Consider the following 25675-nt stretch of genomic DNA (forward strand, 5'->3'; position numbering starts at 1 on the left):
AGCGGTGTACCGATGCAAACGCGTTTCTAGGATGCTACATCATGCTACAGCTAAAGGTACATCTGCGTCACACGCTAGCAACTGGACATCAACGTACTGGTTGTTTTGAATGCGCACCATCAATGTTTCTTCAAAACAACGCAGGAAGACAAAATAGGAGGATGACAGGAAGAGGAAGAGAGAAAGTGAAAGGACAACATCAAACTGTCTGTGGAGAACTTGGACTCGTAGAAACCAAGATGGATGCTGAATTAGCCGCATGTCACATAGATAATCTGTCAAACTTTGGTGAAAGTGGTAAGTTTTCGTTCTATTGTTTGTTTATTCTAGTTTTTAATGCTTCTGACATGAATCTAATCGTGGAGAGATATAAAATGGCATTATTACATTACCACAACATCAGATTAAAGATGCCTATCTGTAGTAGTAAATAAATTTTTAAAAAAAAATAAACTATACATTTTTAGCATTCGATCACTACTTTATCCCCTAATAGCTGCATTTACTTACAAATTTATAAAAACAACTAAATGAATACATGGAAAAATTCTGTAGAAAAACCAAAAATGACTGGAAGAAAATAAAGTAGAATTTCATATTAAATAAACTTGTTAAACCCTACTTAAGTAAATATGTGGGGAAAGTCCAACAAAAGGTTTAAATAAAATACAAAAATGAGGATTTTTTTATTTATATTAACTTTTTTACTGTTTGACATGTCATAATTATCTTAATGCATTATTATATACTATTTTATCCATGACGCACCAGAAGACCACTATCAGATTGTGTACAAAAGAATTTTGAGCAAAGTTTAAAAGGTCTCAAAAACTGTGTATAACAAATGTAATACATGTGGCTTTACAGGGTTAATAACAGTAATTACATAAAGAATAATTATACATGAATAATAAAAGTAAATACATAATTATGAGTGAATGAAATAAAGACATGAAAGGAATAAAGGCCTGCAGTGGAATTTATCCCTCCAGGCATTCAGGGTTTAAAAAGGCCACAAGCAAGAAACTGCTCAAAAAAATGTTAAACTAAACATTCAAACCAGTTTATCTCCATCAAGCCACAATTTCTTTACTTTATATCAGGGAAGGAAAAACAAATGTTTTCTGCATTAAAAACAGCAACAGTTGGGGCTCTTTCTGGCTGAAAACGTGGACTTTAACTGGTTTTATAGGGATGTCGGAGACCACCGATTTTCTTTCTGATCCAAAACCAAGTCAAACTCAAGCTGGAAGAGACAATACCGATCTGATACTTTTAATGCGTTTTGATCACATCAAGTCAGTCTCAAAACGGCATATCAAATCAAATTAAACTTTATATACCACTTTTTGTACAGAAGCCCTCAGTGCTTTACAATATGAAAACAATTTCACAATTACCACCTTTAGGTTTCTGTCTCTGTATCTGGTTTGACACCGCTGTGCGCAAACAATACCTGGGGGGTTCGTCCACATCAGGAGCCGCCCCAAGAGTGACCACCAGAGACAGTTACAGGAAACGCCCAGGCCGGGACGGCCTGATGCGGCCCATACCGCAGCCAGAAGGCTGCAGCGCAGAACCCCGACCAGGGCGACCCCCGCCATAACAACCCCGTAGACCAAACAGGCGCAGATCCGACACGGAAAATCCCCATGAAGAAAATGCTTAAGCTTTAAAAGTTAAAAAGACTTTTTTTTAAAAATTAAAACTACATAAAAGTCAACCTATAATTCTGAAAAACAATAACAATAAATTAAACATGAGTATTATATAAATACATAAAAAGTACATGTTCATGTAAGACAACTATATATAGGATATTTGAAAAATTCTAAATATATAATAAATAAGTGAAGGTCTACTTGCTCTTACTTAACACGAACTGTAAAAGTTCACTCAGATAAAATGGTCAGAGGTAAAACTGATTTATTAATATCTAATCTAATCACGCCATCATACATTTGATCCAAAATATAAATATTAAAGCATTTAATCAATTCAAGTAATTTATACCCAACAGTGATAGGACCAAGAAGCGGTTAAAAAAAAAAAAAAACAGATAATGAATAAAAGATAAAACATGACATCTAAAACAACATTACATCCTTTGTCTTTTGTAGTTTTACTTGTTTTATGTAAACTTTTCTTAAGCACGCAGTGGAAATGATTTTCACCACATCAAGTTACCAATTTAACACAATAAAAGAAAAGACTGCCTCAAAAATGTGTGTTGTGATCTCACGCACACGTTCTTGTCTTTGCATAAGTTGAAGTACATCAGAAAATAATAGAACATGGACACGAGAGCAGTCAGTTTTATGTCCGTAAGGAAATATGTGACATTATTCCTTTTCTTTTCATCAAGGGAAAGAACTGAAGCTATTACGTGGAAACCACCTCAACGGGTTTTACGTCATCTTCACAAAGTTCCAATTTGTAAAGGATGCTAAAAAATATCTACTTCAGGTTTTATTTAAATAAGACGGTTTCATCTTCCAGACCCGCCCTTCAGACATTAGTCATTTGGATTTTTGTAAGAGCTCATTTAATGATTGTTAGTAAAACCACAGACTGGCACACGTCTACAATCTACCCAATAAAGTCTCCTAATAAAAGCACAGCGTAACAAACAGGCGAGTGTTCCTTTCCTCCCGACATATTTCCATTATTTTGACTCCTGCAGCTTCTGTCTTACATGTTGACACGAGGCGGACTGTGGGAATGTCTCAGGCTGGACTTCCCACTGATAACCAGACTCCTTTTTATCTGTGTTTTGAGTCTGAGGCCAATCTGTCAGACACTTTCACTTCCTGTTCTCTCCGCTCTGTTTTTCAGAACACCTGCATCTGCTCCTTATAATCAGTCTTACAGGAATCATTTCCTGTTTCAACTCTTCTTCTAAGATTACGGAGGATAAATCAGGAAATATGTTGTGGTGGCAGACAGACTCACTGCATGGGCTCTGCTGTTGGACGGATCAACATAAGACTTAGAAAGCTAGTGATTATCATGTGTGATAATTTCCATTTGATCCGGTTTGGCTTTAATTTTAGTGGAATATTGTGAGATGTGAATATATACAGAATACACTAAATGACTGATTGAATTTACACGATGTGCATTCATACACCAACCTACACACACATCCGTTCGTACACCTATGGTACACATACCTAATAAAACACACATACGGTATCTATACCAAGGGTTTCCACCTCTGGTCCTTGTGAGCTACCATCCTGCAGTTTTTAATGTTTCCCTGCTGCAACACATATGACCCAAATCTATAGTTTCTTAACAGGCAGGTGCAGAAGATGACAACAAGTTGTTGAACCTTTTCCTTTATGTAACACTGTTTTGCCCTTCAGGACTTATAAACAGTGTCCTGGGTTTCCTGAATACCTCTAACACTTACGGTGTGTTCAGACCAAACGCTTTTTGAGCGTCAAGAGCGGCAGGTTTCTATGTAAAGTCTATGTGGAGGCGTGGCAAGGGGGCGTCGAGCTTTCTCGCGTCGCGTTTTGAGCGTCTTCGGCGTTCCGAGCCAAAAATTTAAGAAGGATTTTAAGCTCGACGCGCGTCAAAAGCTAGAGATGGGAAAAGCTGAACTTTGGCCGCTTGACGCGGGGCGTCAACCAATCAGAGTGATCAGCTCGCAGCTCCTGGAGGATTCCTGTGGCGAACCCAGACATGGGGCTGAGATGCCATTACTCCATGCAATATTTAAAATAACCATCCCTTGCTAAAAAGCTGAATGTTACTGATTTGGCAGCGTAGTAGGATACGTTGCCTAGCAACGCCTGGCGGCTCTCTGCTGAGTGCGGCTCTTGCTGCATTAACAGTGACTATAACTGCCCTACGACAACGTTCTCTAGCTTTATTTATTAAATGAAACCATGCCATCGCTCTACTGAATCCGCCATCATTCAAACTGACCGGAAGGAAAGCTCCGCCTTTCCCCCTCTCTTTTCCGCCGCTTTTGCCGCTCGCTCCAGCATGTAGATGTCCCATGAAAAGTCCGCTGTTTCAGCTTACCGCCTCTTCTCTCCTGCTGGGCTGATTAAGAGCAGGTCCAATGCAACATTGTGTTGCAGAACGTCTCATCTGACTTGGTTCTTCTGCTTCTCGTTGTGACGGAACACTGGAGCCATGGACGGTGGAAAGTTCAAGAGACCGAGCTGTACCAATAGAAAACGAACGACATATAAAGTTAGATTGTCTCTCCCGTCACCACATAGTTTCCCACATTTTCATGTAACAGTCAAGGTAATTGGAAAACAGACAACTCACATTTACAAATTGAATAAACATCCATTAACTATACATATCAATAAAATTACGACCAAACAAAGAAAATATGCAAAACCTGTTTATAGAAAAACCCAGGGGTTACATTTAAATCAAGTGGGGTTTTTTTTTTTTTACCAAAAAAACTCACTAAAACCTGCGGGGTGGTAGCTCATGAGGACTGGAGTTGGAGACCCCTGGTATGGACCAAACTGAGCCGATAGTGGAACTAGAGTTTCCACCATTTTTGTGGTGGTTTTTATGTGTCTGTTCTGTGTAACATGTAATCATGGGCTTTTTTTTCCCTCTTGATACTGCTTTTGGATTAACAATGTGAAAGAAATGTGGGAGGACATTCGTTGTTCTTGGTTGTTCTAGTCTGAAATCTCCAGGTTTACATGGTTTAGCTTGTCTGGCAGAAGACAGACCTTCGACAGAAGTGGGTCAAGCACATTAACAGAAAGGATTTTACTCCCAACAACAGCTTCGAAAGTTTAGGTCAAAAGTTGTTTTCGACACTATTTCCATGTGGCTGTCAAGCATAATGTGCTACAACAAGTCATGTTATTATGCTAGTTATTGCTAATGGACTAAGAGACTAAAGCTGCTGAGAGTCAGTGACCACTTTGGGAGATATTGTGAAATGTGACCTGCCATTCAAGTGAAAAACATCTGGACTTTAGTTCTAACCTCGTAGAGTTCTGTAAAAGCGTGAAATTTGCATGATTTTTTTTTATGATTAGAAGGTACTTTGTGCTGGCCTGAGACATGGAGACGCTCTGCTGTTACACTTCGGATGACGCAGCGATATCGTTGATGTTGGACCAATAAATAAGATATGTTGGTGACTTTATTTTCCCTGCGGTTCATATCAATAATCTTATTGTTTTGTTTTCAGAATAGAGCATAACCATAACCAACCATTGGCATAATCACCAGTACATGCAAACGGTACGTTACCTGTTATATTACTTTGCTATGTTACCTGTTTGGTACAGAGTTGCTCATAACTTTCACATTTCTGCATTTACAATAATAAATTTATACTAAACAATAAATCCGTAACAATGAGAGCTGAAATTATTTTTTTTGAAAGGAAAGTCTTTGGTTTTATTTCGCCAATAACCCACCTGGAGCAGAGGTCATTTTGTACCTTAAAGAGACCTGTAGTTCGCATGTAGTTGCTCATCACAAGCTAGATGATTGATAAAATAGACTGGAATACCTATGAAAAAATTTAATAAATATTTCATATATTAGGATAATTGCTGTGCGGTGATTGACTATGACTCAGGATCTAGGTAGTAGTCGGGGGAGGGCGGAAGGTCGAGTGGACTTTTTTCCTGTTTCTACTCTCTCTATTCTGGTTATTGCTGTAACTAATGCCCAACTAACATGGAAAACAAATAAATATACCTAACTATAACTAAAAACAATAATAATAATAATGATAACATGAACTGTAGTTATGCCGTAGTTTGTTCCATGACAGAAACTGTTTTACTGTGTTTTTCTGCATGAGATTTGGAGGTGGTGGTTTCATCCAGGAGAATATAAAAATGTTTGCTGCTCTCATAAGTAGGTTTCTGAGTAAATATTTGCTGTTACTGTTTATTAGATCCTTAGACAATATGTGCAGTAAGAACCTAGAGCCGACTAAGCAACTGCTTGGGGCCCCGCACAACTCGGGGGCCCATGAAAGAAGAAGGTTGTCTCAATGAATGGTTGATGGGCTTTGTTTTGATGAAGAGGAACTATTCGTGTTGAAGAAGCAGCTGCTCAAGGACCAGGTCATTTATTTTGTGATGATACTGTAACATGAGGTATTTTTCAGTCGTCGATGATGATGAAGACGAAGATAATAAACACGAGACAGAACTTTTTGAAAACACAATTTGATTTAGCAAATGCTAACAGGTTTAGCAAAGCATGTGTAGCTCCAGCTAATGGTGGGGTTTCCAACCATCCCATGGAATACGGAATCACCCCATCCTGACATTTTATTGGTGCAACAGGGACTATTGAACCAACACGGGACAGTATTTGTTCCTTATTTTCATTAATTTCTAATAAAAACACTAAAATTAACAACAATGAACTAAATAAAAGACAGCCATTAATAACCACAATACTGAGACCAGCAGAATTCAGCTGGAGCCATATTGACATGCTGGTAGAGCTGGATGTGACAGAAGCGCTGCCAATGCTACCTCAAATATGAAACTCGCTTGTTTTCTTCAAATAGTTAAGTGTCTGTCCAGTGTGTTTCCGTTGCATAGAATAGTCTATGTTGTTTTTTATTCTTCATACGCTCTGCATGCTTTGTTACTGCACAGAAGCTGCAGAAGGTCAATCACAGGGTCCAGGCTCATCTACCACCAACACGTCAGCCATTCCTGCTGCATTGATGCATTTTAAATTACGACCCAAAAACGTTGTTCATGGCACGAAGGGGTAAGACCCCCAAAACTAATTCTGCTTAAAGCCCCATAAAATCTATAGCCAACTCTGGCTGAATGAAAATGCAGATGAACATGTGGAACTCATCCTTTGGACAACTTTCCATATATCTGACTTTTGGGTAATCTCATTATATATGAGTGAAGTTCCCACTAATGCACAGAATATACTTCATTTCATATATAACATTTAAAATATATCGGTAACTTGTGTAGAATGTAAATAAAAACATCCCATTATTAAAACTGTATAGCATAAATCAATATGTAATTTCCAAATTTAAAGCTGGGGTAGGTGATGTTGGGGAGCTAGCTAGATGTGAAAATGGCGCCCTGTCTTGGCTCCTCCCTCTCTGATTTTGCTCCTTACGTGATTCAAGGCTTTTTCTTACCTCTGCCAAAGAGGTTATGTTTTTACCAGTTTTTATCTGTTTGTGTTCAAAATAACTCAAAAAGTTTTGGATGGAGTTTCATGAAATTTTCAGGAGTTGTTGGAAATGTGAAAAGGAAGAACAGATTTAATTTAGGTGGTGATCCTGATCACCGTTTGGATCCAGGAACTTTTCAAAGGCCATGACAAAGATTTGAGCTTTCTGAGTGCTTTTCTAGTTCGCAGCTTTTTCCACCAACGATTTTCTCTTTCTCGCCTGTTCTCGGCAGGAGGAGGCAAATAAACCGAGCCGGGTCGGGGAATCCTTCCTGCATTTTCTCAGCCATGTTTGCCTTCCGAGTTTCTTCTTCACTACTTTGTATTTTCATCCTAACACGCTGTTTATATGCAGGGTGTGGCTATCAGGTATGCGCTGCTGGAGGGGGAGGAGGGGAGTCGGGAGAAGAAGCTACGAAATATAAGAAATGAACCACTTCAATTCAGCCCGAACGTTTTGACTGGTCAGAGTCTTTACAGATTTAAACAGAGTAAACTGAGGGGTCTAACTGTCCGACATGATTGTTTAGCTGCTCACAAACCAACTGTGCTGTAAAGAAAGAAATAAATCAAAATTCTACTAAGATTTTTTTAAATATGCTGTGTCCCATTTTGATGAAATATTGGTGTGAGATATCTGAACTGTGATGAGTAATGGTGCTGTGTTGGTGAGCACCGTCACCTCAGAGTAAGAAGGCTGGTTTGAATCTCACCCGAAGGCCTCTCTCTGTCGACTTCTTCAGCTTCAGTCCAAAAACATGGATGTCAGGTTAGTACATAAGTGTGTGAGAGTGTGCATGCTTGTTTGTTGCTGTGATGGACCTCCAGGGTGTCTCCTCCACCATGGCAACTGGGATAAGCTCCAGCCCCCTGGAATCCTGAATTGAATAAAGTGTGCGTGAAAAATGGATTTCCAGTGTGGGATGGAGCATCTGTCCCAACGGATACTTCAGAATGATAAATAAGGAAGTTAGGAATTGAATAAATCTTTTAAATATGAGTCAAGTAAAGGCGCTTAAATGCAGGTCATGAGAAATATATGTTTTTCTTTTGTTAATTTCTCACATGTTGTGAACAAATAAAAGGCAGAAGCAGCCATTTTTTCAGGGAAAACCCAGACGTATTTTAATGCTTCACCTATAGGAGCAGTCAGGATATGGATTGCATAAATAACACATTCAAATCAGAAGTTGTTTTTGATCATTTGAAAATTAAATTAAAACACCTGTCACCTCATTAACATATCCTGGAAGTTGCATAACTCCACCTTCTGGGTCTGCACAGCTTTTTTCCCTTCAAAGCAGCATTACAGGAACATTTGGAAGTGGAGAAAATGACCTTCCTAATGTTTATTTCCTTTCTTCTTTGATAATTATTCCAAGTTGATGAAAGGTATAATGTCTGCGTGTTGCGTGTCTAAATATTGTTGTATGTTTCACGTCTTGGAACAACAGGAAAAGCAGCGGATGCACTAATGTTTGTTCAGCCAAGTTCATTCGTTTTTAATTTGCTGATGTTGACGTTTGATACAAGCTGTAATTGTTCTACATTTTTCTAGTATTGCATTATTCCCTTTCATTTACAGATTAATTTTGTCACTGAGTCATTAATTCATGTATTATCTCTGTAATCTATACCATTTAGTCCAATTCAGGCTGGCTGGGAAGCTGCTGTCTATCCCAGCAATAACTGGGCGAGAGGCAGAGTACATCCTGGATAGGTTGCCACTCTATCACATGGGCATTTATTAACTTATCAGTTTGTATTTTCTCTTGAAATGAAAAAGAAAAAACAGAAAAATGGTTTGTTTTTACTATAGTAGTAGTACAGTACAGTATAGTAGATGTATAGTAGATTCAACCCATGTTAAAGAGCAGCAAGCTCTCAGAGCTGTTTCAAAGTGCTGGCCTATCAAACAATTCAACTGCTCAGTTGCAATGAATACAGATGGAAACACACAATAGAAAACACTCTCTAACATATAAAATCCGTTTTTTATTTGTTTTCTTGATGCACAAATAAAACATTGTAAGGAAAACATTACACTGTGTTATTGAGCTGAGCACAGCTTCAGATGTGTCGTCAACAGCGTACACAGCAGTGATTACTTCTGGGTCATGTGACTTCTTTCTGACAAAATTAGGAGATCTAATGAAATAAAATAAAAAAAATCTAAAAAAAAAAATAAAATAAAATCTGTTTTATCCATCTTTAATCTGAGCACAAGTACAAGGTCAGATACGAGTTAATTATCTAGTTTACGGGAAAAAATAGCTAAAACAATTCATTTTTCAAGTTTATGTTTGGAATGAATTTATTTTTATATTTCATTAAACTGGTGCAAAATAGAATATTCTCTGAGCCAGTCTTTTCACCCAGTCAGTGCATGTTGTTCAACAGCACCTTGTTTTTATACACTTTTCTGCACCTTCATCATGTCAACATTAAAGGCGTGTTTTGTAAGAATTACTGACATTTAGTGGTAAATATGAACATACAGATGTATTGTACTGTAAAGGTCAGGATTCTTTCAGATATAAACATTTAATTTAAAGACAAATAATACAAGTAATAAAAATACAATAAAGGTTTTCATCTACGAACGAATGTGACTAGTTAAGGACTTTGCTGAGTGGTTTACTTCTAGTACATTTCCATCCACCTTTCAAGGTGCAACTTATCCCAAACGTTGCTTTAGCACCTATCAAACAAGCTCAAAGGGTTCTTGATTTACACACACAGTTTTTTGTCCATTCAGAGACTCCGTAGTAAAAATGGTGGCACAAATATGGCAGCTGCCATGTATGTGGACCCACAGCAAGTAAAACGGCTCATTCTAAGACAATGAAAACAAAACAGTCATTTTAGTAAAGTGGTCATACACCAACTGTTTTTAATATTCCTATTATTCACTGCAAAAACTGAAATCTAAGTAAGATTAAAAATCTTAAATTGAGTACACGTTTGCTTTTTTTTTTTTTTTTTTTTAAAGGTAAGACAATTCTTAGTTTTTATGCCAGAGAATTCCTCTTGTTTTAAGAGTATTTTTTACTTGTTTTGGGAAGTCTTGACAAGCCAAATCCCATCCAGACAACCACTCATTGTTTGTGGAGCATCAGTGTTTAATCCCCCTTGTCTTAATGTAACATTATCCATCTCTAAAGGAAATGTATTGCAAACCAAACCATGATGACACTAGAGAGCCGCCTCTGGGGGATGTTAAATGGATTTCCAGTAAACATGGCTTTTTATGATACAGCTGCTGTACGTGCTTTAAAGTATAAGCAACAAAACCAGGAAGCAGCTGGAAGGCAGGTTAAAATAAGATACAGGACCAAAGTAAAAGGCAGATAATCTACATACTTAACAGACAAGAAGGTTACAAGTTTGACACCCTGTAATTCATAACCCTTCATTTTCCTGATTAGTTTTCCTGCCATCTTGGCCTGAAGAACTTCTCCTGGGATTTGTGTTCATTTGTTCTCATGGGTAGAGCCGTGTTTAATAGCTCAACGCTTCCCTTTCAAACTTTTATTCCTGCCCTCCTCAATTCAGCTTAGGGTTCATTAGACGGAGCGGGGCAACAGGCCGCCGTAAATGAATCGCTCTGGAGGAGAGTGAGTCATTCATATCAGCCGCCAAACACTTGAACCTCCTCTTCGAAAGCGGCGACCTTCAACCCCCACGGCAGCCCAGCCACAAACCCAGAGGACAAACTCATTTCAGAAATCATCATGGAAAATCACGTTGGCCATGAGCATGGACAACGAGGGATGGGCTGTATTACTGAACTCCCCCGTCCGGCTATAATAGAGACCACACAATAGCACGCCGGCCAATTCTCTGCCTCGCTGTTATAATGAAGCCCTATTCATTTTTATGTAGGCCATCTGTAAGACTACTCAAACCTAAAACTAAAGAGTGAGTGGAATAAAACATATTCATGGCTCTCCGCTCTCGCTGTAGATGGCTCCGAGGTGAATGGGATCTCTGAAAAGGAGAGAGAACACAGAACGCGGCACCGTGATTGACTCAAGGCCACTGAATCTATTATTCAGGCACATTCAGGACTGAAGGGTAGCGCCTGAGAAAAAAGAAATCAATATTTTCAAAGAGGCCTCCTGTGCCGGCCCAGCACCACATCTTAATACTTACACGTCTCTACATTAGCGCATCCAAATAATGTTTCTCTGACGCGTCTTTGAACTAAGCATGAAGTGTAAGGCTAACAACGGCTTTTGGCAGGGCGAGTTTGAAACACTTTGTTCATTAGCATGCATGTTTTCCAGCTGGAAGTAGATTTTTACCCACAGAAAATAGAAGAAAATGGTTTGAAACATCAAGCCTGGACGATAAAACTCATTTCTCATTTTCTCATTTCAACATTTTTAATTTTATTTTCTTTTTCATAATATATCGGCAAATCCAAAAAACAACCACAGAAAATATTCTCCAAAGTTACAACAACTATACAAACCCATTGTGGTACATTTCATGTAAAAAAAAAGAAAGGAAAGAAAATTGGAGTGGGAAGAAGAATTAATCTTATAAACCCTACCCCATTCTCAGTTCAAAATAAACCAACTGGATGGCATCATCTACGGCAAACACTAAGAACAAAGCACAGGTATGAAATGCCTACTTTTTTTTTTTTTAAATCATTTTTTTTTGCATACAGTTTGAGAATGCACTCTTAATATTTCAATTTAAATTGAGAAGGATTTGAACAACTTTTAAAATGGCTTTTAAGTGTGTTCCATTGTTTTACACCAACCACTGAAATACTCATTTGTTTGAGTGTAGTTCTTGCGAAAGGTAGTTTAAAATCACAATTTCATCATTTAAAATAAAAAGAATTTGCAGCCCCGGTGGTAACGAGAATTGTTTAGCTTTATGCATGATTATTAATTCTTATACAAATGCAAATTAATTACATAGTATGGAGAGATCTGGTGAAACAACTGACAGATTACTGTTGTTTATTTAGTTGTTCAGTAAGGAAGCCAAAAGGGGCCTTGACTGTAAAACATTTTATCTTAAGATAATAGGTTTAATGTCTTGATATCTAAAGATAATTGAATAATTTATGAGTTCTTTAGAAAAAGATTATTTCTAAGTAGCAGTTTAACAAAGAACAAAGAGATGATTAGGTTTTAAGATTCATTCATTCATTCATTATCCTAACCACTTAGTCCACTGAAGGGTCGTGGGGAAGCTGGAGCCTATCCCAGCAGTCTTTGGGCAAAAGGCAGGGTACACCCTGGCTCGTCAGTCCATCGCAGGGTATTGCAAAGAAACAGATGGCTAAACTTGTTATCATTTGAAACAACTTCGACTTCATCTTGAATATCTTGAAATCCTTCCATTCCTTGCTGCTCTTGGCTCATTGTTTTATTTTTTGCTTCAGAGAATCCAAACTTTCGTAACTTTAAAGTGGTCTTAAGCAGGCTTTTAGTTTGTTTCAGTGTTTTTCTTTTCACTGCAGTCATGGCCATTTTCAGAGGAATGTGTTTGTTTAGATCTATTCAAACTGGATAACTCCAAGGCTTTCCTACCTGTAACCAACGAACCAATTTAGATTGAATCTTGAAGCACTTTTGTAGTCTTTCCGTTACATAGTGATGTACATAACGAAAGTGGTTAGCACTGTGGCCTCACAGCAAGGTTGCTGGGGGGAGGTTTGAATGGTGGCCTTTCTGTGTGGCGTTTGCATGTTCTCTCCAGGTACTCCGGCTTCCTCCCACCCTCCTAAGAGGTTGTTACTCCCCCGGAGTAAGTGTGTGAGTGTGAACGGTTGTTTCTCTATCTGTGTTGCCCTTCAATGGACTAGCAACCTGTCCAGGGTGTGTCTCTCACCCATGATTGCTGGGATAGACTCCAGCTTCCCGCGACCTGTAGGTGACTAAGAAAATGGATGGATGGATCTGTAAGAATGGCATTATTGCCTCTTTCACCAACAATCATACATATAAAATAAACAAACAAACCAAAAAATAGATAAAAACAAAAATTCAGTTAAATGCTAAGCTGAAAACAGAAGTCTTAACCCTCTTAGATGCTACGTTTATACTCAAAAGTGGAGAGTCTGAACAGTTAAGGCTCAGCTTGGCATGACCACACCTGCAGTCAGGCTCAAACAAAGCATCAAAAGCTGTCAGTTTCAGAACTTTGTGTAAGGGATAAACAACAAAAACAGTGCTGTGTGTACATGCTGCATTGACAAGTACAACTGGTTGTTTCTGCCAGGGAGGTGGTGGAAGTTTGTTTTTTTTTTCCAGCATTTATCTGTTTATCTTCCTGTCTATTTGTTGTTGTTTTTTTAAACACTTTATGTGAAAACTACTGGATGAATTTCTGTAATTCTTTTTTCTGAGTACGGGTGTTGGGAGGGATCTAGATCACCATCAGGATCCAGAAATAGGGCCATTTTCACTATATCTGCATATAACTCAGCAGTAAATGGTGAGAAAATTCAGGAGAAGTTCCCAACACATTTTACTAAATATCAGTGATAGATCTGGATCCCAGCAAAGATCTGGATACTACCATCCAGAACAGGAAAAAAAAAATAGGAAATATTTGGAATTTTTATAAATGCTAGAGAGCAAACAAAGATATAAAAAGGTAACAAACACAACAATATAGCCAAGACACTCAATATATCTAGTAATCTACCAGTGTATCCATATAAAATGAATGTAGGACTAAAACATCAGGTGAACGTCACAATATAGGGGGAAATGAGATGCTTGGTGGAGGTCTGTACTCTCCGACTCCTTTCCAAGTTTCTGTTTATTCATTCGAGAAAATGCAAGTTAATGAATATCAGTATAAAAATGTATGATATAAACAAGTCGGATGATAGCAATTTCAGTCTGTAGACACAAAAGTGCAGCTGCAGCTCAGGAGGAAGAGCATCTGCAACCTGAAAGTCGGTGGTTTGAGTCTAGGCTTCCCCCGACTATATGCCAAAGTGTGCTTGAGCAAGACACTTGAACCCCACATTGCCTCCTGATGTGCCTTTGGGGTATGAATATGTGTGACAGTGCAAAGCACTTAGCATGTGTGTGTGTGAGACATGTAGTGTTAAAGCACTATGAGTGGATAAGATGACTAGAAAAGCGGTATACAAGTACAGACAATATACAATATGCTTTATGTTCATTGTGATTGTAACAGGCTAGCAGTTCTTCCCATTACTTTAGTTGTAACGATGAAATTTGATGTATCTGTGGGTAAAAATTAAATAAATAGATAAATGTTGTTTTTTTTTGTTGTTTTTTTTTTTTTTATCTTTTTGGTATTTAAACTGTGAAAAAATATGGGCTAAACGTTAGTTGTGAGCTGTGTAATGATGGAAGTAGACCGAGGTCTCAGGATGAGTACTAGTAGTAGACATAGTTGTAACAATGGTGTTGATGAATGGTACAGTAAATGTTCTGGAACACCTGATGCCTCCATGCAGCCCCCAGCAGCATGTTACAGTAACTGTTACACAACAACAAGCTGAAACACATGGGACAACAGCGGCTGCAGGCGGTGCACAGGCAGGTGTTCTCCCAGCCCGAGGCCTCAAGAGGCCACCTGGCACACACTCACACACACACACACACAAGCTCAATCACAGACTGTATGTATGCACACACTTCACAACAATGTAACTGCATGGGGATCCCAAGAGCCAGCTCACAGACAGGGCAGCGCTTCAACACACACAAAATAAGCCATTAAACAGACGAACCTTCGCTTCCTGCAAAATGGTACAAAGTAACTGGAACAGTCAGGATGTGCAAGACAAAGTCACCAGTTTAGATATGATTGGAGTTTTTCTATTAAGCAACCAGAAACAGTTCACTTACTTCAAATAAATAAATAAAATAAATCCATAAAAATAGAAAAACTTCATGTTAATTTCTGATGAACCGAGTCAAACATGAACAATCATTTGTTTTAATTCATGAAGCTCATGAAACGAGGACCGGACAACAAACACTTCTGTCACGAGGGAGTGGTGGAGGTGTGGACCCAAATGCAGGACTGGAGGCAGGAGTGCTGAATCTAGACGTTTATTCCATAAACTTGACGCAGGAACACAGGAAGCTAACAACATGAACCGGCAATGAGGAACAGAAAGCAAGGGGTATAAATCCACGGGAACATAACGACACACAGGGGAAGTGAATGAACTAAACAAGACCAGGTGATCTAATGAACAGCAAACCAGACATGAGAACTAAACAAGGAAAACTACAAACTAAAACAGGAAACCAGAACTACGATACAAAACACACATCATGACAACCTCAATGCAAAATGGAGCCTAGTCTATTATTCATGGCAACTTGGGAGTTTATCATTATCTTGGGAAGCATCTGGTTTCTCACAAGACTTGCAAAATCATGTTCCCAAGAAAATCCATTTAGCTAGGTTTGCTAGGTTCCAGGTTAGCAGGTTAGTTCAGATGGAATAGCACTTCCTGTTGACTCAGTAGTTCAACACAGTTCCTCGTGATTAACACAACTGGTTGTCGTTTTGTCAGTTTGATTGACAAGCTCTCATGACAGATTGTAAATCATTTTGGTCCATATTATCCTTCCTCAGAAGCTCCTTTCATGCTAGCGAGAACATTTCTAGTCCTGTTACGGTGTGACTCAGAGGCTGTAGTGGTGACGGTCGCCCCTCTGCTGGTGTTAAAGTCAGTGGCTTTAAAGTGGGAAATGCTGGACTCAGATCCTGACCTACGCTATCATTCCCATTATACGTTCACCAGAAGTGTTGACTGCTTTGCCTGTACCAGCAAAATATTGTTATCATATCAGTTAAAACACTTTTTCATCATGACATATACAGAATATCATCCGCTGGTTGCAGCTTCTGTCACACACCGCAACACTAAACGACTACTAAAAACCCTCACCTGGATTGTGAAACTACTGCATATTGCACATAAAAGTCAAAAGACAATCACCTTTTCCATGATATTTGCATGGAAGAATTCACAGAGCTGCTGCTGCCTCAGGTTAAAGCTCCACCTTTGAACCAGAAAAAAGTCACTATAAATTTTCATTATTTGAAGCTTTTTTTTTTTTCCCGTTTTCTGACACAGGGCCACGTTTAGGAAGCTTGTATTTGGGGTGAGAGGCAGGGGCACAGATCAGGAAAAGGGTGGCATGAGTAAATGAAACCTTCCATGAAAAACAGGTCTAGATTTGAGACAATAATTAAGTTATTATGAAGCAAGGAAGTTTATTTGTATTGCGCATTTCATGTAAAAAAAAAAAAAAAAAAACAACAATTCAGTGCTTTCAAGTGCTTTCCATAAAAACATTAAAAGCAATGCAGGCGTTTTAAAGCGAAGACACACAATAAAATAATATTAATTATAATAATATAAATATAAATTATAATTAAAAGCAAAATCACAACTAAAGTGTTTTTTAGTGCATATTTTTATTGCATTTCTGAAAAACAAACACAACAGGAAAGGAAAACAAAGTGCAACGTGGACGTGTGGGGACGGTATATGGAAAGTAACTGGGAAAGTAAATATAAATGACGGGTGACAGATCGCATTCGGCCCTTTTCTCTCCTCCTGCGGCAAGACAAAGCAGCAGGCAAGTGATATTCAGAACTGAGCACACAAACATGGCAAGCAAAAAGGTGTCTGTCAGATAGGGAGCGCTTCAAACAACATCACAGAGAGGCCACGCTGATCTGGGAAATCCACGAGGCAGAGAGGATGACAGCAAGGGCCCGATACGCTGCCAGAGAGGGTCCCAGACCTCATAGAAAGCTTCTGGAGTGAAGCACATGAGATAGATTCACTAAGAATTACTTTTTTTTTTTTTTGTTGGAGTCACATTCTTGTCCCAGAAAGAGTAAAATGTTTTTCTTCACAGCGAAATATATTAAAAAGTTTCCTGTCTTGACTGTTTGTGACCATCTGGGAGACCAAGTATCAAGCACTTAGGGTCCATCTGTATTCTGACTGAACATAGCAGTCAGTTCGCTCGCAATATTGGACCAGTATCTTTGTAACTAACACACGACCAGAGGCACAAAATGGAAAGTATAATTTTGAACTGCATGGATGTGATGCTGTTACCTAAATGTTTATGGTGTGAGACCAGACAGAATCGACTATAGCTGCGTTTCCATTACAAATTGTTGTAAAATAAAAGCGATATTTGTAAGTTTCGATAAACAACGTCCAGCCTAGACGAATTCCAGTGCACAGGCCCCTGGGCCCACAGTGTTCCAGGGGCCCCCTTCGCCACCGCAACATTGTGAAAATTGTGAATGATACTCTGTGAAACAACATTTCTAACATCTCTCAGCCAATAGTACCAATGGTAATACACCAGACACTGTTGTGTAACTATGCGGATTTTATGTACATTTTGTTTCATGTCCAAACTACTGGTCAATGCTCTATGGGGGCCTTACATGGGCCCCAAGTGGGCGTGGATAATCCGACCTTGAAGTCAGGGACATGTAAATATGAACAAAGTGTTTCCATTTCACTTTTGTCAAGTATTTCTACATGAAATTGTCACATAATTTACTTCAAGTGCATAAAAACGTTTTAGCAATTTTGAGACTTTTTTTTTTAAAGTGTAGGTGTTTCCATTTGCGTTTTTTTGTTGTTATATCTAGTGTTGCAATTGTAGGTGTATTGGAAATGCAGCTTTTAGCAACACCAAAATCAGCCAGTCATCATTAATTTAACAAATACATTCAAATCATCATTATTCAAATTATCATTTGTAGTTTCACTGATGAAAAAAAAACTTGCTTTGAGGCAAATCAAAAGTTTTAACTGCATTTTTTCAGCATTACTGGCCTGTTTAACTTTTCACAGTAGCCACATCTGGTGGTTTTATGTCTTTCACATCCTCTTCATAAAATATAAACAGTTTTGATGGATAAATATCACCAATGTTAGCAATTAGTGAGATGATGCTAGATGAGAAAGAACATGGTAGAGTTGATGTAGAACAACCTATAGAAGCACATGCTGCATTCACTTGTAGTTGGCCACCTGAGGTTTAGGCAAAAGTCAATTTATACAAAAGTATTTTTTTTAAATTTGACTGTCAAACTTTGGTGGGACAAAGTTTGAAAGGACAAACTGGTGCAGGATAAAGGTTGCTTGTTTGGTTCATTTATTAGATGCCAATTTATAGAGGGACTTATTGTTGTGACCAGACAGCAGCCATGATCTATGAAAAGCTCATGGCTGCAAACCAAACTACTTAAAATGGCAAAGTATATTGTAAATGCAGCATTATAAATACACAAAGTTATTGTGGAACCACTCTTACTTTTACAGCTCATTAGCAAATATCGGCTTTTCAGTTCATTTGAACCGTAGAAACGTTTTTGGGGGTTTTTTGCCTTATATTGTTAATTTTCACGCATTTCTGTTTCCCCTTGAATTGCACAAAGCCTAAGTATAGCAGTAAAAACTGGAAATGGAAACACCTACATTTTAAAAGTCCTCACTATAATCACAAAAACGTTTAGCTCTCATGAGATGGTTTTTCAGAAGTGTCCACATAGAAATATGTCTCAAAGTGTAGTGAAAACACTTTACACCTTATTGGACGTGACATAGAAGGTCACATGACCAGTTTATTTCAAGTAAGGATGGCTTCTTGATGACTTCTTTCGTCTTCAGATGAGGACAGCAGCAGTAGTTGCAACTGAAATCGCTGCTCCATCTGCTGCTCACCATCTTTCTCAAAGTGGAGTTTCACAGCACGTGATTTTACAAGAATTATAGCTTATGTGCTGAACGCCATTTAATGGAAAAACTTGCAAATCACAGTTGTACTTTGTTGAAAAATCACTTTTATTTTACAAAAAATTGTAATAGAAATGCAGGTTCACTTTGGAAAAAAAAATTAGTCAAATTTTCGTCCACTTTCTTGTTGGACAGCAGTTGTTTGGTAAATATCGCCCCCTGTTGACCGTTTGTTGTAAATGAATTTATTTAGAAGGTTTGTTTTGCTTTGGTGCCGTGCACACAGTGTATGGCGTTATTATTCTGGCTCATTCTTGAGCGGAAAACGAGACATTCTGAGATACGTTTAGCAAGCACATCAGTTAAACTTTGAGCAAAATCTTTTCCCACTGTGAGCAACATCTAATCTGAGCAAACAAAAGTTCATTCTGTGCAAATAGCACTCATTTTTGTGTTTGCTTTTTTTCTGTGCAAACACACACCCACACACTCGCAATACAGGAACTGTTCTCAGTACTGTCAACACACACGCTCAGCATGGTGAAACGCTAGCAATCTGCTACAATTCCGACCAATCACAAGCCTTGGATAGAGTCATCCTGATTGGCTGCTTTGCAGTACCCCAACTACACTGTAAAATGTGTTAACCTGTGCAAAATAATAAAAACATTTATTCCTACTTCTTCTAATGTTTTTGGATGGTTGGAAACAACTGCCAAGTGGCAACCTCCGGTGGTAAAAAGTGAAGCCTATGTGGAAGTGCATAAAACTGCAGTTCCCCCTTCATCCACTAGGGGCTGCAAAACAGAGCAAATCCCCATTGACTCCCATGTTAAAAAGACCAACTTCACAGCAGAAATAAACATGTTTACAGCCTGGTACAAAAAATAATAGGTCAGGTTTACCTTCATGACAACTGTTGGGGGAGTGCATTTTTTTCTAACTCGCCCGTTTAAAAGTAATTTAATCTCAAAGTTTGGCATGTTTAGGGGCGTGTCCTTTTGATTGACAGGTATACGATCTCCCACTTCAAGTAAAAAGAATGTAGAGCAACCGCGGTTTTTAGCTGGTTAATAACATGACTTAGGTTTAGCCCGCTTACCTCCATTAGCGGGTTAGCTCCTGTTATCTCCAGGTTAGCTCGGTTAGCTCTGAGCAGAAAGCTCGGAGTTCGCTCAATGTCAATCATCCACCATGACGCTCACAGCCCCCCTCTCGGCTCCACCTCTTTGCCCATATTTGTATTTTCCGGGTGAGACGAAGCGCATGCCTCTGCCAAGATGGTGATGGTAGGAACCGCCCACTGAGCTTCAATTCAGCTCTTCAGAAACCTATGGGTGACGTCACGGAGACTCCGTCCATCTCTTTATATACAGTCTATGGTAGCAGCTCATTACCTCTACTAAAATGGTGTCAAAGGGATCTCTGAACTCAGCACTGCCCACTAGTGTTACTCATGTGTATAAGACACACGGAAGTATGAGATTGGTAACATATGACAATGTTTGAAATGACGCCCCTATTTATGAACATAATGGAAGCATAAATAGACCTTTAATATTTACTGAAGCTTAAAGAGCATCAGAGCTCAGTCTTACAAGACAGAAGTTCCTCACCCCTGTGCTAAGAGTTCCACATGCTCACTCACAGACTTTTATATTAGATTACAGCTGATGTTTCCGTTAAATGGAAACACTGACAGAGTTGTTTCATGATGTATCAACCTTTTCCAAATGTACACCAGACATAAACTGTTGTAGTCTGTTTAAATATTCAGTGGCTGATGGTGGGGGGTATGGAAATGTCACGAATATTTTAAAACAGGGGCAAAATACTGTACTTAAAAGGTACTGAACTACTGTGGCAGAGATTTTTTGGGGATTTAATCAACACAAAATAATTTGAAGTTTGCAGATAAATTATTTAAACATTTACATTTGTCACAATTTGTATGATTGTATCTTTTATTGAATACCATTAAGATATGAGAGTAACGTCATGCAGATTTACTGCATGAAGAGCATGAGCACTGATCAGCTGACTAGTGGCAAAGCCATGTTGTGAAAGCTCAGCTCCCATCCTGCTGTGTCTGTTAAACCAGCCATTACGTCACTGCAACTACAACCCATTATCAACGCTCGTGTTTACTCTGTCTCCTAAATGTTTTAAGCCTCATTAGGACTAATGATTGTTTGAATTTTTACTTCATTTATTTTCCCAGTAATAAAGAAAAAACACTTCCAACATGTTAAACAACTCCATCGGTCTTCCTGGGCTGGAAGATCATTAGGAAAAAGTCAACATGAAGCGAGGGAGTGGTGTTCAGTGTGAAAATGCCTTGACTCCAGTTTGTAGTGTTTTTCTGGTTGAATGGCACATTTCCTCCAGGCTGTACTCACCGTTTTACAGCTGCTGATACGGCATGAAATCCATTCAAACCCCAGTTCTTAGAGCGCCACAGTTCACTCAGCATAAGGCCCGTTTGTCAGAGAATAGCTCATCAATACCAGATGGTTGTAGGAGAAATGGTCACAAAGCGGCTTTATTTTCATTTTGATGCAGCTGCATTATGGCTGAACCACAAGATGGGTGCTGCAGGAATTTAGTGTTTGTCCTGTGAGGAGAAAGTGGAATATTTCTGACTTATCCTTGGTTGCGTACACAGTGTTTTACTGCACCGTCGCTGGATGTATCTGTGTTTTGGCTTTACTTTGAATTGTGTTAGATGACCTTAACCTACTTTTCCATGCGTATAAATGTTCTGTGTAATGACTGGTTGTATCATGAGTTGAAAGAAGAGTTTGGTCTTTGGCATTTCCATTAGATTTGCAAAATAGAGGTGATATTTTTAAATTTTCGACAAAATAAAGCTGTGTTTTCCATTGAATGTTATGAGTGCAGTCTGCATAACTGCATTCACAGGATCATGGATTCACACATTTTAAATGGTAAATTACTTGATGGCTCTTTACAGACAGCTTAGCAGCTGAATTAGTAGCATGCATTCAGTAGAATGTGTTTTTGTCATGACAAGTATGTTAAACTCAGCATCCACTCCTAAAACTGCTGAAATCTTGATTTTCCCTTCTGCTGTTGTCCTTGTTGTGTTGAATAAACTGTTGTAATTTTTCCACTTCCATGATAAACAGCGTGTCATCCATGGTGGAAAGAAGCAGTGAGACCCGCTAACCACAGACTTCTAACTTAGTGTTACTGGTAGTGACATAATGTTAGCAGCGCTCAGTGATCACAAATCTGCACAAGGGGCTTTATTTTGAAATTTAGCTGATGCTTTACGCTGCTGAAGTGTCTGATTTCCTGTTTGGTTCTATCTGAACTGATGAGCTTCACTTGTTGAGGAAATGTCAAATGGGATATGTTTAGCCAAGAGCCACGATGAGGTGCTTTTGTGATGCACAGCGACACGCAATGCAACACGCACATCAACACGTCCGGTGGGAACCAAACCATTGGCTAAAATGGCCACAACTGCATCTGGAGGCCATGGTGCACACACACCTGGTGGAAATTGTGCTTAATTCTAATTTATTTTGACTCTACATTAAGGGAGATGGACACACAAAACATTTTGTGATTTGGAGCAATACTACGGTGGCCACACTGCTGTTGCAGCTGTCCATCAGAAAATGAAAGAAGTCATTCAGAAGCCATCTTTACTTGAAATCAACTGGTCATGTAATACCCTACGTCACATTTGGTGACATGTAAATAGAATAAAAAGTGTTTCTATTACACTTTTAGGACAATTCTTTATTGAGACATCTGAAAAAACACATGTTTTTGGACCATTCTAAGGGTAATGGAAATGCAGATACAGACAGTTTGGCTCGCTGTATGACAAGGTTGATATCCTGTCAACATTATAATTTATAAAATGCAACTTTAATTTGATGCTTCAGATTAATTTATTTCACACGATTTTCCACACATAGTATTTCTCCATGAGCTTCTTATCAATATCAAACTGTCAAATGTGTAGATCAGGTGTTTGTTATAAAAATCCAGTCATCTAAAAAGAAAGAAAAGCATTATGATTTGTTACTTTGATTTCAGAGTTTAACATACTGAACTTCCTTAGGTTGACCATTTTTAATTGATTGTTAATACAGATATCCAGTCACATATCTGCAACCCAACACATTTAGCCGTGTAAAGCCATGTGGAAGAAAAACATTTTTAAGTGACTTTGAACTCGGCATGCCGTTGGTCTGAGTATTTTAGAATCTGATGATCTAGTGGGATTTTCACACGGGGATCTGTAGGGTTGCAGAGAATGATCTCAAAAAGAGAAAATCAAGGTATGCCAAAATGTTGGAAACGTCCAACCCTGAAGCAGACTCAGCAGAGCAGGACAATATGGGTTTGGAGAAATGTTGCTGGTCTGATGAGTCTCCAGTTCAGCTCCACATTAACATGGTAGGATCTGAATCTGCAGGAACCATCATGACAACATGGATCCATCCTACCTTGTGTCAACAGTTCAGGCTGCTGGTGTATGGTGAGGAAGGTATTTTCTTCCAAAGTGTCCAATCCAGTTTTAGTATGATTTACATATCAACGGGATCACTGAATGTTTCTTTTGTTTAAATGGTTTTTAGTCTCTCACTTTGAAAAAGAAAACTTTTGTTTGTTTGTAAAAATCATTTAGTAAAAGAAACACAATGTATTATACTTATGTTCACCCATGTGGGTGTTGCCTTCAACATGTTTCTGCTGCTCTGCAACATTCTGAGAGGCATTCAGCCAGAACAAGCTGGTCCTTTACCCTGCACTCATAAATACTTGGACAGCCACGATGTGGTGGAATCCTAAACATCTTCCTGTTTTGGTGTTTTACAGCCCGTTTTACTGCATCACATTGCTGCAGCTGGGTTTGTTCTGCAACAGGTTCTGTAGCAGGAGCTTCCTGTAAAGACCACAGCAGCGCATAGCTGCACTGTTTAGTGTATGATAAGTTAAAGGACCACCACAGTCTTATTAGAAGCGTCACTAAGCAAAGGAAAACTATTTCTACACCTTGTTTACCACATTGACTTTGTTAATATAAGCATTTGCTCTGAATGACCTGCCTGGTTAATCAATAAAATGAAAATGGATAAAAAGTTTGACATAGTAAAATAAAGAAATAAAATAAATGTAAGGGATTTTTGCATCAGATATGAAAACTGTTACAGTAAATAGAAGAAAGCACAGTGCAGAGTGTCAAATAGGTTGCTACCATTAAATAATTAGGGATTGATCTTTTAGTCAAGCTTTAATATCGAAACATTTTTATATTTATATATCCTCTCCGTAAAACTATTTAATCAGGTTTAAAGATGCATCATGTAACTTTCTCACCTTAAAACTCTGTGTTCCGGACTGGTTTGATGACACAGTGACATCTATAATGTGCAGCTTTGGAACCGCTGCCACCCAGCAGCGTCCCGAGGCTCAGAAAGGGCACAATACAGCTTTTACATCGGGGACCCAACGTGAATTTTTGTTTGCGTCTTTAAAGGCTGCGTGCTCAGAGCTACAGACTTATTTTCTGACTAATTTCAGGAAAACATTTTGTTTCAAACTAGAAAATCTTTTCTGCTTCATGGGTGAGTTGCCGCATGATGCAAAAAAAGAAAACATGCTAAAAACAAAAACAAAAGCTCTAAAGTCATTTAAATTAAGCTAAAAGTTGCACTCTGCATCATAAAGACTAAGCAGTAGGGGCAGGAGAATCAAATCGAAAATTGGGGTTTTTTGCTTCACAATTTTAAAATCGATTTTTATTAAAACAAAAATAGGTTTTTTTCTAATAAAAAAACCAAACATTTTTTAGATAAATAAAAATAATCCATTATGAAATTTTTATCTTTTAACTTGTCTTCTTGGGCATTATAGCAGCAGAGTGGTGATCTGGCAATTGTGTTGTTTTTTTCTGACTGAAATCAGGAAAAATGAGAAGCAAATAAAGGTTTTGTACATTGTTTTTTGTTTTTAATCTACAAAAACCAGCAATATCAAAGAATTGTGAGAATTGCAATTTAAATTGAATCGGCACCCAAAAAATTGGAATTAAATCGAATCGGGACAAAAGCATATCGTCACAGCCCTACTAAGCAGTTTGAGCCTATTTGCAGTTTGGATATTTTTTTTTATTTTTTTTTGTCTGTTTACCTTTAAATCAGGGGGGGGGGGAACCAAGCGTTGGTTTCAGGGGGGAGCAACCACTTGTGTCTGGCCACCCTGCTGGCTTTGAGTGAATTACTTATGTACTAATGAAACCTGAGTTGTATTAAATTGCCTGTACTCATAAAACATTTTTCTAGTTTGTTTGTTTGGTTTTTTTTTTAACTCAAAGCTACATTCATGTACAGAGTCATACTTCTTAGTAATCAATATTGTGCTGTTTTTTACCATTCACACGCTGATGAGCACACTAGAAGCCATGTGGGGTTCAGCATCTTGCCTGAGGACACTCTGACACGTAGTCTGGGGAAGTCAGGATCGAACCACTAACCTTCCAAATGGCAGACGACCGCTCTTCCGCAACAACTGTTAGAGACTCCTGTTTAATCAATATTTCAATCAGAATTTATTTTAATGCACTTTTAAATCACTTGAATGTGTACTAAATCTCTTATAAAGAATGTAAGAGCAAAACATATGAGTAAAATGTCTGAATCCAACACTGCAGGTGTGTTTATGCGTAAATAAAGATGATTTTCTCAGAGCTTCCTCTGCCTCTACAGTGGGAAA

This window comes from Telmatherina bonti, assembly GCF_933228915.1.
Source record: "Telmatherina bonti genome assembly, chromosome: 17".
NCBI lineage: Eukaryota > Metazoa > Chordata > Actinopteri > Atheriniformes > Telmatherinidae > Telmatherina > Telmatherina bonti.